Genomic DNA, 19,165 nt, shown 5'->3' on the forward strand with positions numbered 1-19,165 from the left:
ATGACACTGTAATGTTCCCTTTGGAAAATATAATGATGCAGTAATTAAGATGTATGTATATTTTAATTGTAAGGATGATTATAAAAAATGCTTATAATATGGAAAAGAGAGAAAGAGCCTGTTTCCCAAAAGATGGTATTTTGGAATAATTTTAGTTTTATGACGTTATAGATTGTGAAGTGATTATAATGATGTTGTAGAAGCTTATTTTTTATTTAGAAAGAAATTTATTATATCTTGGTTAGTGGAGATAGAAAAAGGGCTTAGCAATAGGGAGAGTATGGTATAATTTTGAATAAGAGAAAAAAACGAATACCATGCATGATAAAGTATTCAGAAGAATATAAGCCAATCTGTGAATTGCTATTTTTATTACATTTATAATACACATCAGAAACTGAAAAATATTTATTTGTTTAGTATCTATTTCACCAATTAGAATATAAGCTCCATGAGTTCAGAGACTGTGCTTGCCTGGGTCACCAATGTACTCCAGTGCCAGATATGGTACAAACTCAGACTTCAATAAAACTTTATTGTTGTTGTTTTATGTAAAATTTAAATAAGTGTTCACTAGACCTATGTTGATCAAGTGAATAAACCTAACAATGTTATATCTAATGATGGAAACTTGTAACTAGAATTTTGGTTATTTCTGTTTTCTTATTTCTGATTGCTACTATCCCCTGACTTGTTTCCTATAATGATATATTACATGCCATGGAGAGAAAAGCATCACAGTTAAGCCAAGAACCAACTACAGATGGTTAAACCAAGCATAAATATACAGGTCAAGACTCAGATGAAGGGAGAGGAGAAGCACCTGAGGACCTGTTTCCAGATAGCACACTACTTTTCCTTTTTAACAGCTGGAAAACCAATATTCTTCTTATTCTTCTTCTTCTTTTTTTTTTACATCTTTATTGGAGTATAATTGCTTTACATGTTGTGTTAGTTTCTGCTGTACAACACAGTGAATCAACTATAAGTATACATATATCCCCATATCCCCTGCCTCTTAAGCCTCCCTCCCACCCTCCCTGTTCCATCCCTTTAGGTGGTCACAAAGCACTGAGCTGATCTCCCTGTGCTATGCAGCAGCTTCCCACTAGCCATCCATTTTACATTTGGTAGTGAAGATACCACACTATTAAAATCAAAGTTAACACACAAGTAGCATTATAAAAATATGAGGGATTTTTAAACGGGTCCACTAATCAGTCATCTCAACAAATCAGCAACAAAGTCATTATCATCATTGTTGTCAATGGCTGTGAATATTTCATTGATGGGTAAAATATCAATTTCTAAACCAATTCCCTGCAAACATCAAAGCTGCTTCTGAACGTCGACTCTTACAGGTAACCCTCCAATTAATATAGGGGTAGAAAACGCTATTTTCCTTATGGAAATAATATCCTAATGGACATCTTAAGGAACATGATTTCTGAATTGGAACCAAACACTAAGACCAGAGTGTAATTAGAGAACAAGAGCCAGGATGGGAGGGGGATTAACAGAAACAACCAAGAGATTACATTAGAAGTTACAATGGTGATATCATGTGCTAATGGTTTTCTCTGTCAATCAATTTTTCACTAATAGTGAAAGTGAAATGGAACCATCCCAAACCTTCATGTCACAGGAAGAGCAGCTACAGGAACTGGAGCAGTTTAATCCATAAGAGTATAAGAAAACACCAAGAAGGGGATTTCCTCACTTCAAATACATAGCACGCCAACACATGGAAGACATTTTAGACTTTCAAAAAATATGTCTAGAAAGGACAAAATTAAGATCAATGGTTGGAATCCCAAGAATGCTGCCTCAAGTTCATTCCAACGTATAATTTCTAAAGTTGGAGATGGTCTACAGGTGAATTATATCCAATTTCCCTGCGTTTTACAGAGAACTGAGAAATACTGATATATCTTTCTCAACAGGTTGAGAAGAAGCACCTCAAACAGAAAAGTATGATTTCCTGATGGTCTTGTGATTTCCTCAGCCATAACAGGGTACCTGGCACGCTGTAAACCCACACCAACTATCCCAGGCAGAAGCAAAATTTTCCCCATCACTGGGAAGCTTCTTTCCCAGTTTCCCTGGCTAACTCCTAGGTCTTGGTTTGGATAGTACCTCCTTCTAAAATCTTCACTGGTTTCAAAATCTGGATTAGAACCTCCAATAGCATCTTCTACATCCTGTGTCCTACACTAGAGTGACTCAGGTTTCCTAATTTTCTTTCTCCCTTACCAAACTATAAATTCCAGGAGGATAATTATCATGTCTATCTTTTTTATTGAATAAATTTGGTATGTAACATTGTATAAGTGCTACAGGGTAAGTTGCAACACTATCCAGTGACAAGACTTCCAAGACTCAAAAGTTCCATTATCTTTGAATATTTCACCAAATTATCTAAATAGTTGGTTTTGTACACCTTCATGGTTCCAAAATAATTTTTAAATTGTATTTAAAGTGTGTGTGTCTGTGTGCGCACACACACACACACACACAGCTACATAGAGTAGTTATAGGATTCATTATAGTTTAGAGGACTATGGTTTCCTAATTTTCTTTCTCCCTTACCAAACTATAAATTCCAGGAGGATAAGTAGCATGTCTATCTTTGTTTTTATTGAATAAATTTGGCATGTAACATTGTGTAAGTTTAAGGTGTCCAGCGTGTTACTTTGATACATTTATATATTGTGATGTAATGTGATTGCCATTGTAGTGGTATTTATCATACTGCATAATGATATTGTACAATATCACTGTCTATATTCACTGTACTGTGCATTAGATGTATATGGCTTATTTACTAGTGATTACAAGTTTGGAACTGTAAACACCATCAATCTTATTCCTCTTCCACATCTCCTAGTAAGCACCATTTTACTCTCTGTATTTTATAGGTTTAACTTTTTTAGATTCCACATATAAGTGATATCATACAGTGCTTGTCTTTCTCTGACTTATCTCGCATAGTATAATGTGCTCAAGGTCCACCCATGTTGTTGCAAATGGGAGGATTAATTTAAAAAAAAAAATATCTCCATTGTTTAGTATAGAGTGCCTGCACATAGCAAGTGCTCAATAAATATTTGTTAAATGAAAGACTAATTGTTAGCTGTTTACAAGGCATGAATCAATAAGCTCTCAGAAATCTGAGTCTGTGTTTTCTTTTTCAAACTCATGCTCTGGCATAGAAAGCAATCTACATGGTGAGAAGGATTAGATTTAATTATTTTTAAAATTGTTTTCCCTGATACATTTCTTATACCTTGGCATCAGTATGCAGTCACTCTCTCTCTCTCTCTCTCAAACACACACAGAGAATATGCTCTTATCTTACCACAAACATCTGCATTTTCTTGAAGAACACAGTACAAACAGGGCTTTCACCTGAAATGTTATATTGATGGAGCAGTGTGTCATCCTGTGTCTGCTTAGCACTCACTAATAGTTATGCAGGATGTGGTCCACAGAACCATGTGGCTTATTTTGGCTATCACTTACCCTTTGAGTACCTTTGGTAATTGGCTGGGTTGACAGAAGCCACCAACATCTCATATTAGATGTTCCAATGGGTGCATCATGTGTTGATTGCTTTCTCTGTCAATTCATTCTTGTTGCCCAGTAATGAAATCAATGTGAAACTATTAGAAATCTGTAGTTCATCAAATCTAAAGCAAGATGGACAGACTATTTCTTCTGAGTGGGGAATATTCCACATGGATGTTCTTTACCCCCTGTAGACCCAGGCACATGCACATTTTCTGGCAAGAAGGGGAAACATAATGAAATGAAAAGGTGTAAAATATTCTCCAGTATATGAACACTGTGTGTATAAATTCATAATCTGATAATTTATAAGGAACTACAGCCAAAGCTGTTGTGTGTTTCTTGTTTTATCTGGTATCTGCATCACTCTGCCTATAATATATATATGAAATATTACATTTGTTCTGAAATAAGTAGCTATACTTCTTGTGGCTTTCAGACAAAGGGGAGAGGGACTAAAGAAAACATGAAAAAATGGGTAGGGAGGTTGAAAGTGAAGGAAAGTCAGTTAACTAAACAGTGGATGCTAGAGTTTCAGACAACCATCTGAGAAGAGAACACTGAATATAAATAGGGTTCAGTGGTCTCCTCCCGCATCCAGTACTGAGAGAGTCTTAATTTTCAGGATCCCAATGGCAAACTGGATTTCACTGTGTTTACACTATGCCTTTTTTTGTTGCTACTTGCCAATGTAATAAAAGTTGGTATCACATAATGCCCTGACTGTTTGAAAAATACTTATTCTAGATGTTTCAATAACAAGTTCATATTTTTGAAGGGTATTTGGCATTTTTTGTTTTCAAAATGATGGGTTTGACCCTTCTAACTACCCTGTAAAGTTGGCCAGGCAAATATATTTTATTCCCATTTTAGCAGAGAAAACTGAGACTTATGACTAAAGAGTTTACTGATGACAAAGTGGAACTAGAATCCATATCTCCTCACCCAGTTCAATATTCTAGCTGTTAACTTTCCAGAAGATATAACATCTAGAAATATGATAAGAATTCACTTAGACAATTGTCAAATTAGGAACATAAAATCTTTACTTTATCAAAATAGATAACAAAATTTGTTCATTTTTATCTCTCTTCCCCCAAACAATAATCAATCCAAGACCATCCCAAATGGGTCAGAGAGCCAATGTACATACAAGGGGCAAAGGAAAGAACTAACACTTTTGGAAATTCTCTTATGGACTGAGTTCAATACCAGGCAGGTTAAAGGCAGTAAGTAACTTGTCTTAATGGCTGGTAGAAGGTAGGTCTGTAATAATAAGGCCAATCCCATCACACCACATTACCTCCAATCTACTTACAATGGCCTTAGCAGAAAGTATTTTTGCAACTTCTTGCCTATTATAGATAATTAATCTATTATTCAGTTGGAAACAATTTGACCCTAGTCCAGGATGATTTTTGTGATGAAGTTGAACTTAGGTGTGAGTTACAATGTGGATGATCTTCTCACCATATGACTTGACCCAATATGCTTACATTTTCTGGGTGTTATTTTCATCCTATAAAATGAGTGATTTGAATAAAATTATTTACATTGTTTATTCTAGCTCTAAAATCACATCATATGGTTTTATATAGTTCCTTGACATGTGATATACAGTACAAGCTAAGTGGTTATGGTGGCATGTGCTTCCACAACAGCTGATATCATAATTAGGTAGGAATTAAAATGCCAACTTTAGACAAACCAAGTTTGTAACCAAACAGGACCCTATAAGGCCTTCCCAGAAGAGACGCCCACCCATGTCCTCTGCCTGCCTTTTGTCTGTAGAAGAAGTTTAGTCAAAGAATATATTTAATCAGAGAAGTGAGAAAATGCAGAAAGAAAGGGAAACAGTCAAACAATACAAAATAATAATAATTTAACCATTAAACAAAGTCAAGGACCTTTAGTTCCTCCTCAAGGACTATAGATAATATTCTGAGCCATGTCCTTTGAGATGTTTTGCAGATACTGAAACCCCACCAGGTGGAAGAAGTTAACTGTCTGCTGCCCACAAGCTCATAGACCCCAAACCAGTTGGAACCAGAAGGTTGATGATGCTGACTCCTGATTACCTCACCACTGACCAATCAGAAGAAGGTCAATGAGCTGACCACGACCTGCTCCTTGAACACTGTAAGACTCCTCACTACCCACTCCAGGGCTGGACACACAGTCTTGAGGGCATTCACTCTCTTTAGCCCCTTTTGCCTGGCAAATCAATAAAGCTAGTCTTTCCCACTTCACCCAAAACTATTTCTGCATTTCTATTCGGCATCGGTGAACAGAGGCTGAGTTTTAGCAACAAGTTAGCTAGTCACAGATTTACAGTTAATGTTACTAAACAGGTCACAGATATGACCTAGGAAACAATATAGGTTCCACAAGCTGTGATGAACATTAAAGAACACATTTCAAACTCATCATTTATCTATATTTTGAAATAAAAGTTATACAGAATAAGATCATTTATTTGCTGACTAATGCTGATACACTGGTTTCTATAAACAAATAAACATTAACATAAGGCCAATGTGGCAAATGATAATTGGACAGTCAGTGTCAAATTGTGGAATCACAGGTCAATAGAACAGAAAAGCCCAATAGAACAAAGACTTTAGTTACTCTATTTTTTTTCCCTCTATTTGAAAGAAACCAGATCTGACAGTCCAAGTTTCAAGATGGCCTTTTGCTTATACTATCAGAAACAAAATACTAATCAGTGTCATAAATCTTAGACATTGGGGTAAATCAAGCTCAGTCTCTAGGGATGCAGAACATGAAGTCCAAAGAGGTGAAGTGATGTTCAAAATTATACAGATTTGGTTCCCAGAACAAACCTCCACTCTCCCTATTTCCAAAATTCAAGGCCAGTGAAATTTTGTCCAATACACCCTGTGCATTGTTTTCTATATCAGGTTTACACATTCTTGCAACAATAGCCCTCAAGGTTTTCATGGCTCCTTTCCACAGTGACTGGGTGTGACCCTGTGCCTTGCATTGTTCAATGAGACCAAAGCATACAGGATACAAGTAGAGACTTTAAAAGTGCTCGTGCATAGGGTCACTTCCATTCTTTGTGCTCTTAGAATCTGCTGGCACCACATGAATAAGCCTAGTAAATCTAATCCGCTGACTGATGGAAAACTTGAATCCGAGATGTCCTTGTCATACCACTTCACCTCCAGAATCCTAGTTGACCCACAGGTGGCCTAAGATGCATGAGTCCAGCTGAGGTTAGCAGAATATGGCTTAATTGAGCCCTGCCCAGTTGACCCACACAATCAAAGCTAAATAAAAAGTTGTTATTTTAAGCTACTAGATTTTGTGGTGATCTCTGAAATAGTGCAAACCCACGGATATAATCAGGGAATGGCACCAGCCCACCAGTTACCAAGCCAGACGTTTTGACTTCTCGTTCTGCCTCACGATTGCCCTCCATACGAAATGATGCATCCAGCCCTGCAATTCTGCCTCATAAATGACTCATTCTGACTCATAAATGAACTGCTGCTTTCCTCGTAATCCCTCTGCCTCTGTCCTAGCCCAAGACGCCATTATCCCTTGCCTGAATTTGTTTCATCACACAGCCTGTCAGCTAGTAGTCCTGCCTCCATTCCTGTTAGCCTCCAATTCATCTTCTACTCTACGGTCAAGTTCTACAATTTATATCTGACAATAATATCCCCTTGTTCAAAATTTTCCGTGGCCTTCTGTTATTCTTAAAATACAATCCAGACTTCAAATCATGGTGAGGTAAATATTCTCCTGTTCTTTTTAGTACAGAATTTTTCTTTCAAAATTTAAGTGAGCAGGCATTCTGCCCACTGAACTGGAGGTACCATTTCCCAAGGTGCTCATGTTAACACTTTCTCAACAATGGAATGTAGACAATTATCAGTTTCTTAAAAGGAAATAGTGTATTGTCTATTTCCTCCTGCAGGGTGGAAACTAGATGTGGTGCAAGGGAGTTAATGGACCATATGACCATGTAGATGGCACCCTAGGTAATGAAGGAGCCACAAGAAAGAAGAAACTTAAGTCTCTAGATGATCAGGTTGAGTAGAGCTGGCTACCCACAACAGATCACTCACCTTTCTTCGTACAGATGCATGAGAGAAAAATAAGCTTCCATTTTGTTTGAAATACTGTATATGAGGTCTCTATTTAGAGTTTCTTAGCTTATAGCCTAGTGAATATACATTATTTCCATGGATTGCCACATATGGCTTCTGTCACTGTGTGGGTTCCACTTTTTTCCAATCTCCTCTTCACCCTCTGAAGCTATAATCATCAGCTATTTACTTCCTAGAACACCCACAAAACATTTTACCTGAGTCTTTCCTCTTAGTTAATGCTTTTCCACCTCTATCCTTCCTCTTTATCTGACTAAATGCTACCCAATCTTAGGCCTATAGTCAATAATTTTCCTATAAACCTTCCCTATTGTCCCCCAAGTCTGGACAATGTTTTTCCTTTCATGTGTGACTATCATTCTGACTCATTCTATTAAGGCACAGAACACATTATTTTGCATCAGTTCGTTTGTCTCTGACTAAGTGCTAAATTTTCTAAATGCAAAAACAATGTCTCTTTCATTCACCATCATGTGTCCAAATGATAGTGTGATGCTTGGTATGTATTGGGCATTACACATATTAATTGAATAAATTAATGAAAAAGTATGAAGAAAAGACTGAAAAGAAATGTATTTGTAAATAAATAGTAGTTATTTCTAGGTAGTAGGGATATAAGGGATTTTTAAATTTTTTGTTTATTTCAGCATTTTCCAAAGTCTCTAGAGGATGCATATGTTACTTTCATAATCACAAACCACAATATAACACAATATTTTTTCTAAAGTATATATTGTAAACAAAAGCTGACTTCTAATTTTGATTTACACGCAGCTATGAATATAAATATTAACTGGATAAAATATACTTCTGCCTACTAGTTACAACAAATATTGTATGCCCAGGCTAGCAACAAGGAAATCTGAAATACTGTAATTGACCAATTTTGAAGTTCTATCCCTGGAGATATGAAGAAAATCAATAGGGGCTGCTTCTCCCTTTCTCTAAGATGAATTTGTGTGTAATAGGAGATACACTGCGGATGATGGATGTGGGCTACATATATTCCCTTGGAGCTTGTTTGCAAAGGCTTATTTGTCCTGTCTTCCACCTAAGTTTTCATAAACGCTTTAAGGATTAGAGTTGTTTTGCAACTGAAAATTTACTCTCTGGAGAGACTGTGAGAGAATCTTATGGTCTAGTCTCTGGACATTTGCATAGGATTGCATTTTATAATTGAAAATGTAAAAACTACCCCATTTATTCTAGCCCTTAGAACAAATTAGTAAATGTCCAGCTCATGTGGATTTGAGAAAGCAGAGCATCTATTGGAAGTATTTGCTCCTCACACGTGGGAACAAACATCAGACATGTTGATTTCTTTGTCAGCAGCTGGAAGATACTCTATTGTTATCCTTTTTGCCCTTGAAACAGTTAGGATGATAGGATTGATTTTGGTTGGTGTACATTCACTTTTGGATTTCCCATTGCTAAGCTCATTCTTTGGGAAGGTAATGTTTCATTGCATTGAATCAAAGGAAATCTCCCCCCAAATCATCAGTTTAATGAGGACTGGTCATTCATTCTGATGAGTTTTCCTCATTTTCTCTTGGAATGAGGACAAATGTCACAGATACATTACACACAGAGAAAGGCTGGGCTAAGGTGAAGGCAGAAATTAATTTAATCTCCTGCTCTAGCTTCAACTACCTGCATCATTCAAACCAACAACAGCAACACAAAATTAATAGCTCGACATACTTTTGTATTTAACCTTGAAATATGGTCAGGCAATTTCAACCAATTCAACATGCAAATTCAATCAGTATAAAGAATCCATTAGCGATTGAGACCAATTTATTAACCCAAGAAATAAAAACTCTTTGTAACTGCATCACACATTCTATACTTATAACTCAGCTGAAGACCATGAAGGAATTGGCAAAGAGGATCAAAACACTGGGAGGGTATTTATTAAAAGTACACTTAAAATATCAATTATCAACTTATTTTCAGTCATTGGTTATACGTTCAAATAAATTGCAGATAATTCACTAATATTACTTTGACAGATAAAAGGAAGAATTATACCAATCTACTTTCCATAATCTTATTTCCTTGTGTTAAAACCTTACCATATTCTACTACCAAAATGGAAAGAAATGTAATCCATTGGATTTGAGATTCCTACTAAATCTTCAATGAATTGATGATTTTCAATATAATAAATTGATTATTTCTATGATAGGAGTCAGAACCTGAACTCTGAGATCTTTTGTTGAATTTTTCCCACAACATATCAACTAAGATTGAGTTAATGTATAACAACAAAACAAAACAAAACAAAACGTGTTTGGGGTTTGTAAGGGAGTTATTACACATTGAATTAAATCATACAATTGGTATTTAATTTTCGTCTACAAAATCCTTTCCTAGAAACGTCCCTCTGTTTAAACACTTCTAATATCAGGAACTTTACTACTTTTAGAAACAGTTTATTCTATTCTTGGCCTATTTTATCTTTGTATCAAGTTGTAAAGTTATTTACCTGTCATGTCACTTGAAACTCAACAGCTTGGTGGGGGAGGGGGGACTCTATAATTAACCTGTAAACATTACACTTTTAAAATAAGGATATAGACTAAGTCATTTTAGTAAGGGCCAAAGTTAATAAGTGCAGAGTAAGGTCTAGAACAGGGGTTGGCAAACTATGGCCCATGAGCAGCCTGTTTCTATAGGCCAACGAATAGCTTTTGCATTTTAAAATTGTTTGAAAGAAAGAAAAAGTAATATTTCATAGTACATGAAAATGTATGGCATTTACAATTTAATATCCATAAAACTTTATTGGGATACAGCCACATCCACTTGGTGACATACTGCCTGTTGCTGCTAACGCACCATGTAGAGTTGAATAATTGTGACAGACACAAGTGTAAAATAGTTTTAACATCTAGCTCTTTACAGAAAAAGAAAATTTGATCCAGTCTAGAAAAACGTTGACAAATAGAAACATAATGTAAAGCATAACTGTATTTTAAATTTTTTAGTAGCCACATTAAAAACTATAAACAGAAATGGGTAAAATTAAATTTAATAATATATGTTATTTAAGTCAAAATACCTCAAACATGATATCGACTTGTAATCAATATAAAAATTATAAGTGCAATATTTTGCATATTTTTCTCATAAAACTTTAGTGTGTATTTCACATGCACAGCTCCTATCTATTCAGACTATCCATTTTAAGAACTCATGACCACCTATAACCTATAGCTGGCAGCTACAATATTGAGCACTGTAGGTACAGGTGATAGGTCTGCTCATGTTCAGTAGCATCTCTGACTACTAAATAATATGTTTACATTTTACTGAGTTCATATTTCCTGCCCTATTCTCCTGATTCTCCCTTTCCTGCTGGAGGCCTGGGTTAAGGGTGGCTTGCTGGGGTTGGGGGAGTCTTGGTTAACAGGGTGTAGAAATGAGGCACTTATTGGTCTGTTTGTAGTTCATGGCTCTGGTGGCAAAATCCTGAAAGTACACTTGTTTATTTCTACCCAAGTTAAAATTCTATATTATGAACTGAATGTAATAATCTGGATGTTGCCTCTCGATTACAGCACAGGAAGAAATGCCATTTCTTTTGCTCTAGTAATGATTTTGCTGTTACTGTAGTCTGTCCAATTAGTTTTCTTGGCAGCTACATCTCACCATTGATTCTTATTATACTCACAGGAAAATATCACTTCTATATCTTTTTTTAAAGTGTTGCAATTAAAGCCACATAAGCCCGACTTACCCTTAAGTAGGGCTTCTTTCCGTTCTCACTTCTAGGTTGTGAGTCAGAACTATGCTCACATGGAACACTGGTGGTTGACAAGCAGGACTGTGTTCTCCAGCTACAAAAACAAACAAAAAAACAAAAAACAATGTCAGTATTGCCATTCTGAATGGAAGAAAAGAGAAATTGATTGATCATATTGACTTCAGTTCATCTTATTTTATTAATAGTAGACATTTTTCTGAATTTTATTTTTGTTAAACATCTTGATCATTAAAAGATGATAAAATGAGTGGCAAAACCTGTTACTGGAAGAACTAAAAAAACACACATGATTACTTAATTCAAGCACTTTTATTTTTTGTGGACTTCTGTTCACAGAGCTGTGATTTTATAGTGTTTTTAATTTGCACAGTAATGTTTTAATGTAGTAAAATTATTCCCAGATTTTAAGATGGAATTAAACACATCAAAAGTGTACCTCATTAAAAAATTCCATTTGGTTGTTTCAGATGATAACAGTATAGTTCCATGTGTTTCAGCATCTGAGCATGGCGAAGACCCGCTGTTTTAGAATATATTTCACTCTTCCTTGTCAGTGTTACCTTATTCTCTCTTTCTTTACTGTTTTTACATCAAACCCAGAGTGCTGAATGGATAGTGTGAAGTATGAATTCTGACTATAAAAGTGTAAAAATCAGTTCCTATTTCTCTCCCTTTCAAACAATAAATCAAAGCAAATGTTAACAGTTACAGGTCTAAGAAAGAATAGTTTAAGAGTTATAATTATGGTTCTAAAACAACAGTTATATGTTACTTCACGACAAATATTAGATATGCTCATCTTTTTCCAGTGAGGCATAGACTGTGAGGAAATTCATTGAATATGAGAACTGACAGTAATAATATAACAATGGTAGCTAAAATTTTTATGGGGTCTTACTAGATGATAACACTGTGCAAAGATTTCACATATGATATCTCACTGAATACTCACAACATCTCTATGAGATTACTCTCAATATTGATAAATAATATTGATACTCTCACTATTGCTAAATCTGATAAAACAGATTTATCGAGGTTGAATAACATTTTCAAGGTTAAAAATATATAAGAACACTGATTTTCTCAAATAAAATACTGGGGTTTTTTGATTATTCACTGAGGAACCAAAGGTGAAAATACTTATTTTTGATATGATGGTCTGTTCCCTTCTAAAGTATATTTTTGTGAAAATTCTAGCATTCATTTTAAACCTCTAACAAAATCAACTTCTAAATATGCTGTTTATTTTCCAAAATAAGTCAAGATTTGATTTTGAAAAGAAATATATCTGCAAAACCAGAATACAAATGACAACAATGGCATATAATAAACTGTATTGTTTTATAAATAGTGCCTTTCCCCTAAGGAATAGATATAATGAAAGGATGTCACACTCAGACTTGAGTAATTTATAAATAATAAATAAATTGTGTCATGATCACAAAATTATCACCTCCCCTACTGAACTTGCTTCCTTCCTGATTTTCCATTTTTGTGTGAATAAGACTGCCCTCCTCCCAGAAATGTGGGTCCAAACTCTCACAGTCTTTCACTTCTCTCCTTCCCATGTGGAATAATTTACCAACTCTTTTAATTCTGAGTGAACAACAAACATATCCCTTCTTTTTCCTTTTCACCTCCAATCACCATAATCATTTTGGCTTTCCTTTTCCTGTTGCAGTTGCCTCCAAATTTAGATCCTTGATCGGGCCTCTTCCTTCTGATTCACCTTGGATATTTCTGCAAAATTCCTTTTTCTCAAACAAAGTTCTGCATAGTAGTTAAAAGAATTTATTCTGGAGTCAAGTTACTAGGGTTCAAATTCTGTCTCCACCACTGACCCACTCAGATTCTGGGCCAGTCCCTGAAACACTAGTCTTCATTTTCTCTAACATGAGAATAATAGTATTTCCTATGTCATCAGGTTATTATGAAGACTATATAAAATAAAATCGACACAGCCCTTAAAATAGTGCCCAGAAAAAAAATTATTAACTATTATTATTATATTCAGGGGAATATAATAGAAACATTCAGTGGTTTTAAGTTTCTAAATGTGGTATTCAAGATCCTCGATATCTGGTTCCAATCCATTCTTGCAATCACAATTTCTCACGATGCCAACTCAATTCAATTCAACATCTGTTTAGCCAGAACCCATCTATACAATGGAGAGGATTAAAAAGCCAGACACAGGGACTGTAGGAGAGTTGAAGATGGCAGAAGAGTAAGATGCAGAGATCACCTTACTCCCCACAGATACACCAGAAATACAGCTACACATGGAACAAATCCTACAGAACACCTACTGAACACTGGGAGAAGACCTCAGACCTCCCAAAAGGCAAGAAAGTCCCCACGTACCTGGGTAGGGCAAAAGAAAAAAGAATAAACAGAGACAAAAGGATAAGGATAGGACCTTCACCAGCGGGAGGGACCCGTGAAGGAGGAAAGGTTTCCACACACTAGGAAGCCCTTTCATGGGCGGAGACTGCAGATGGTGGAGGGGGAAAGCTTTGGAGCCTTGGGAAAGAGTGCAGCAACAGGGGTGCGGAGGGCAAAGTGGAGAGATTCCCGCACAGAGGATCGGTGCCGACCGGCACTCATCAGCCCGAGAGGCTTGTCTGCTCCCCCGCTGGGGTGGGCAGGGCTGGGAGCTGAGGCTCGGGCTTCGGTCGGATCCGAGGGAGAGGACTGGGGTGGCAGTGTGAACACAGCCTGAAGGGGTTAGTGCACCACGGCTAGCCGGGAGGGAGTCCAGGGAAAAGTCTGGAGCTGCCTAAGAGGCAAGAGACTTTTTCTTCCCTCTTAGTTTCCTGGTGCATGAGGAGAAGGGTTTAAGAGTGCTGCTTAAAGGAGCTCCAGAGATGGGCGCGAGCCGCGGCTATCAGCATGGGTCCCAGAGACAGGCAGACAGTAAGGCTGCTGCTGCCGCCACCAAGTGGACTGTGTGCGAGCACAGGTCACTATCCACACACCCCTTCCGGGGAGCCTGTGCAGCCCGCCACTGCCAGGGTCCTGGGATCCAGGGACAACTTCCCCGGGAGAATGCACGGTGCACCTCAAGCTGGTGCAACGTCACGCTGGCCTCTGCCACGCAGGCTCACTCCACATCCGTACACCTCCCTTCCCCTAGCCTGAGTGAGCCAGAGCCCCCGAAGCAGCTGCTCCTTTAACCCCGTCCTGTCTGAGTGAAGAACAGATGCCCTCCGGTGACCTACACGCAGAGGCAGGGCCAAATCCAAAGCTGATCCCCGGGAGCTGTGAGAACAAAGAAGAGAAAGGGAAATTTCTCCCAGCAGCCTCAGAAGCAGTGGATTAAAGCACCACAATCAACTTGATGTACGCTGCATCTGTGGAATACATAAATAAACAATGAATCAACCCAAATTGAGGAGGTGAACTTTGAGAGCAAGATTTATGATATTTTCCCCTTTTCCTCATGTTGTGAGTGTGTATGTGTATGCTTCTGTGTGAGATTTTGTCTGTACAGCTTTGCTTCCACCATTTGTCCTAGGGTTCTATCTGTCCGTTTTTTTTTTTTTAATTTCTTCTTAATAATTATTTTTTATTTTAATAACTTTATTTTATTTTACTCTCGTCTTTCTTTCATTCTTTCTTTTTTTCCTTCTTTCCCTCCTTCCTTCCTCCCTCCCTCCTTTTTTCTTTCTTTCTTTCTTTCTTTCTTTCTACTTCTAATAATTCGTTCTTTCTAATTTTTCTCCCTTTTATTCTGAGCCGTGTGGATGAAAGGCTCTTGGTGCTGCAGTCAGGAGTCAATGCTGTTCCTCTGAGGTGGGAGAGCCAACTTCAGGTCCACAAGAGACCTCCCAGCTCCATGTAATATCAAACGGTGAAAATCTCCCAGAGATCTCCATCTCAACACCAACACCTAGCTTCACTCAGCGACCAGCAAGCTACAGTGCTGGACACCCTATGTCAAACAACTAGCAACACAGGAACACAACCCCACCCATTAGTAGAGAGGCTGCCTAAAATCATAATAAGTCCACATACACTGCAAAACACACCAGCAGACGTGGAATTGCCCACCAGAAAGACAAGATCCAGGCTCATCCACCAGAACACAGGCACTAGTCCCCTCAACTAGGAAGCCTACACAACCCACTGAATCAACCTTAGCCACTGGGGACAGACACCAAAAACAACAGGAACTACGAACCTGCAGCCTGCAAAAAGGAAACTCAAACACAGTAAGATAAGAAAAATGAGAAGACAGAAAAACACACAGCAGATGAAGGAGCAAGATAAAAACCCACCAGACAAAGGACTTCCGGGGAAGATGGCGGAAGAGTAAGATGCAGAGATCACCTTCCTCCACACAGATACACCAGAAATACAGCTACACGTAGAACAACTCCTACAGAACACCTACTGAACGCTGGCAGAAGACCTCAGATGCCCAAAAGGCAAGAAAGTCCCCACGTACCTGGGTAGGGCAAAAGAAAAAAAGAATAAACAGAGACAAAAGGATAGGGATGGGACCTGCACCAGTGGGAGGGAGCCATGAAGGAGGAAAGGTTTCCACACACTAGGAAGCCCCTTCGCGGTTGGAGACTGTGGGTGGCAGAGGGGTAAAGCTACAGAGTTGTGGAGGAGAGCACAGCAACAGGGGTGCAGAGGGCAAAATGGAGAGATTTCCGCACAGAGGATCGGTGCCAACTGGCACTCATCAACCCGAGAGGCTTGTCTGCTCGCCCGCCGGGGCGGGCAGAGCTGGGAGCTGCGGCTCGGGTTTCAGGTTTCCGTCGGAGCACAGGGAGAGGACTGGGGCTGGCGGCGTGAACACAGCCTGAAAGGGCTAATGCGCCACAGCTAGCCAGGAAGGAGTCCGGGAAAAAGTCTGGAGCTGCTGAAGATGGAAGAGACTTTTTCTTCTCTTTTTGCTTCCTGGTGCGCGAGGAGAGGGGATTAAGAGCACTGCTTAAAGGAGCTCCAGAGACGGGCACGAGCCGTGGCTGAAACCATGGACCCCAGAGACGGGCGTGGGATGCTGCGGCTGCTGCTGCTGCTGCCGCCAAGAGCCCTGTGTGTGAGCGCAGGTCACTGTCCACACCACCCTTCCAGGGAGCCTGTGCAGCCCGTCACTGCCGGGGTCCCGGGATTCAGGGATGGCTTCCCCGGGAGAGCGCACGGAGCGCCTCGGGCTGGTGCAACGTCACGCTGGCCTCTACGGCCGCAGGCTCGCCCCACACTCCGTGCCCCTCTGTCACCTGCGGCCTGAGTGAGCCAGTGTCCCCAAAGCGGCTGCTCCTTTAACCCTGTCCTGTCTGAGAGAAGAACAGATGCCCTCTGGCAACCTACATGCAGAGGAGGGGCCAAATCAAAAGCTGAGACCTGGGAGCTGTGAGAACAAAGAAGAGAAAGAGAAATCTCTCCCAGCAGCCTCAGAAGCAGCTGATTAGAGCTCCCCAATCCACTTGATGTACCCTGCAACTGTGGAAAATATGAATAGACAATGAATCATCCCAAACTGAGGAGCCGTGTGGATGAAAGTTTCTTGGTGCTGCAGCCAGGAGTCAGTGTCGTGCCTCTGTGGTGGGAGAGCCAACATCAGGACACTGGTCCACAAGTGACCTCCCAGCTCCACATTATATCAAACGGCAAAAATCTTCCAAAGATCTCCATCTCAACAGCAGCACCCAGCTCCACACAATGACCAGCAAGCTACAGTGCTGGACACCATATGCCAAACAACTAGCAAGACAGGAACACAATGCCTCCCATTAGCAGAAAGGCTGCCTAAAATCATAAAAAGTCCACAGACACCCCAAAACACACCGTCAGACGTGGACCTGCACACCGGAAAGACAAGATTCAACCTCATCCACCAGAACACAGGCACTAGTCCCCTCCACCAGGAAGACTACACAACCCACTGAAAAAACCTTAGCCACTGGGGACAGACACCAAAACAATGGGAACTACGAACCTGCAGACTGCAAAAAGGAGACCCCAAACACAGTAAGATAAGCAAGATGAGAAGACAGGAAAACACACAGCAGGAGAAGGAGCAAGATAAAAACCCACCAGACCTAACAAATGAAGAGGAAATAGGCAGTCTACCTGAAAAAGAATTCAGAATAATGATAGTAAAAATGATCCAAAATCTTGGAAATAGAAGAGACAAAATGCAAGAAACAGTTAACAAGGACCTAGAAAAACTGAAAATGAATCAAGCAATGATTAGAAACACAATAACTGAAATTAAAAATACTCTAGATGGGATCAATAGCAGAATAACTGAGGAAAAAGAACGGATAAGTGACGTGGAAGATAAAATAGTGGAAATAACTACTGCAGAGCAGAATAAAGAAAAAAGAATGAAAAGAACTGAGGACAGTCTCAGAGACCTCTGGGACAACATTAAATGCACCAACATTTGAATTATAGGGGTTCCAGAAGAAGAAGAGAAAAAGAAAGGGACTAAGAAAATATTTGAAAAGATTATAGATAAAAACTTCCCTAACATGGGAAAGAAAATAGTTAATCAAGTCCAGGAGGCACAGAGAGTCTCATACAGGATAAATCCAAGGAGAAATACGCCAAGACACATATTAATCAAACTGTGAAAAATTAAATACAAAGAAAACATATTAAAAGCAGCAAGGGCAAAACAACAAATAACATACAAGGGAATCCCCATAAGGTTAACAACTGAACTTTCAGCAGAAACTCTGCAAGCCAGAAGAGACTGACAGGACATATTTATAGTGATGAAGGAGAAAAACCTGCAACCAAGATTGCTCTACCCAGCAAGGATCTCATTCAGATTTGATGGAGAAATTAAAACCTTTACAGACAAGCAAAAGCTGAGAGAGTTCAGCACCACAAAACCAGCTTTACAACAAATGCTAAAGGAACTTCTCTAGGCAAGAAACACAACAGAAGGAAAATACCTACCATAATGAACCCAAAACAATTAAGAAAATGGGAATAGGAACATACATATCGATAATTACCTTAAATGTAAATGGACTAAATGCTCCAACCAAAAGACACAGATTGTCTGAATGGACACAAAAACAAGACCCATATATATGCTGTCTGCAAGAGTACAACTTCAGACCTAGAGACACATACAGACTGAAAGTAAGGGTATGGAAAATGATATTCCATGCAAATGGCAACCAAAAGAAAGCTGCAGTAGCAATTCTCATATCAGACAAAATAGACTTTAAAATAAAGACTATTAGAAGAGACAAAGAAGGACACAACATAATGATCAAGGGATCGATCCAAGAAGAAGATATAACAAGTGTAAATATTTATGCACCCAACATAGGCGTACATCAATACATAAGGCAAATACTAACAGCCATAAAAGGGGAAATCGACAGTAACACATTCATAGTAGGGGACTTTAACACCCCACTTTCGCCAATGGACAGAACATCCAAAATGAAAATAAAAAAGGAAACACAAGCTTTAAATGATACATTAAACAAGATGGACTTAATTGATATTTATAGGACATTCCATCCAAAAACAACAGAATACACATTTTTCTCAAGTGCTCATGGAACATTCTCCAGGATAGATCATATCTTGGGTCACAAATCAAGCCTCAGTAAATATAAGAAAATTGAAATTGTATCAAGTATCTTTTCTGACCACAATACTATGAGACTAGATATCAATTACAGGAAAATATCTGTAAAAAACA

This window comes from Mesoplodon bidens (genome assembly GCF_964165515.1).
Source record: "Mesoplodon bidens genome assembly, chromosome: 7".
Lineage (NCBI taxonomy): Eukaryota > Metazoa > Chordata > Mammalia > Artiodactyla > Ziphiidae > Mesoplodon > Mesoplodon bidens.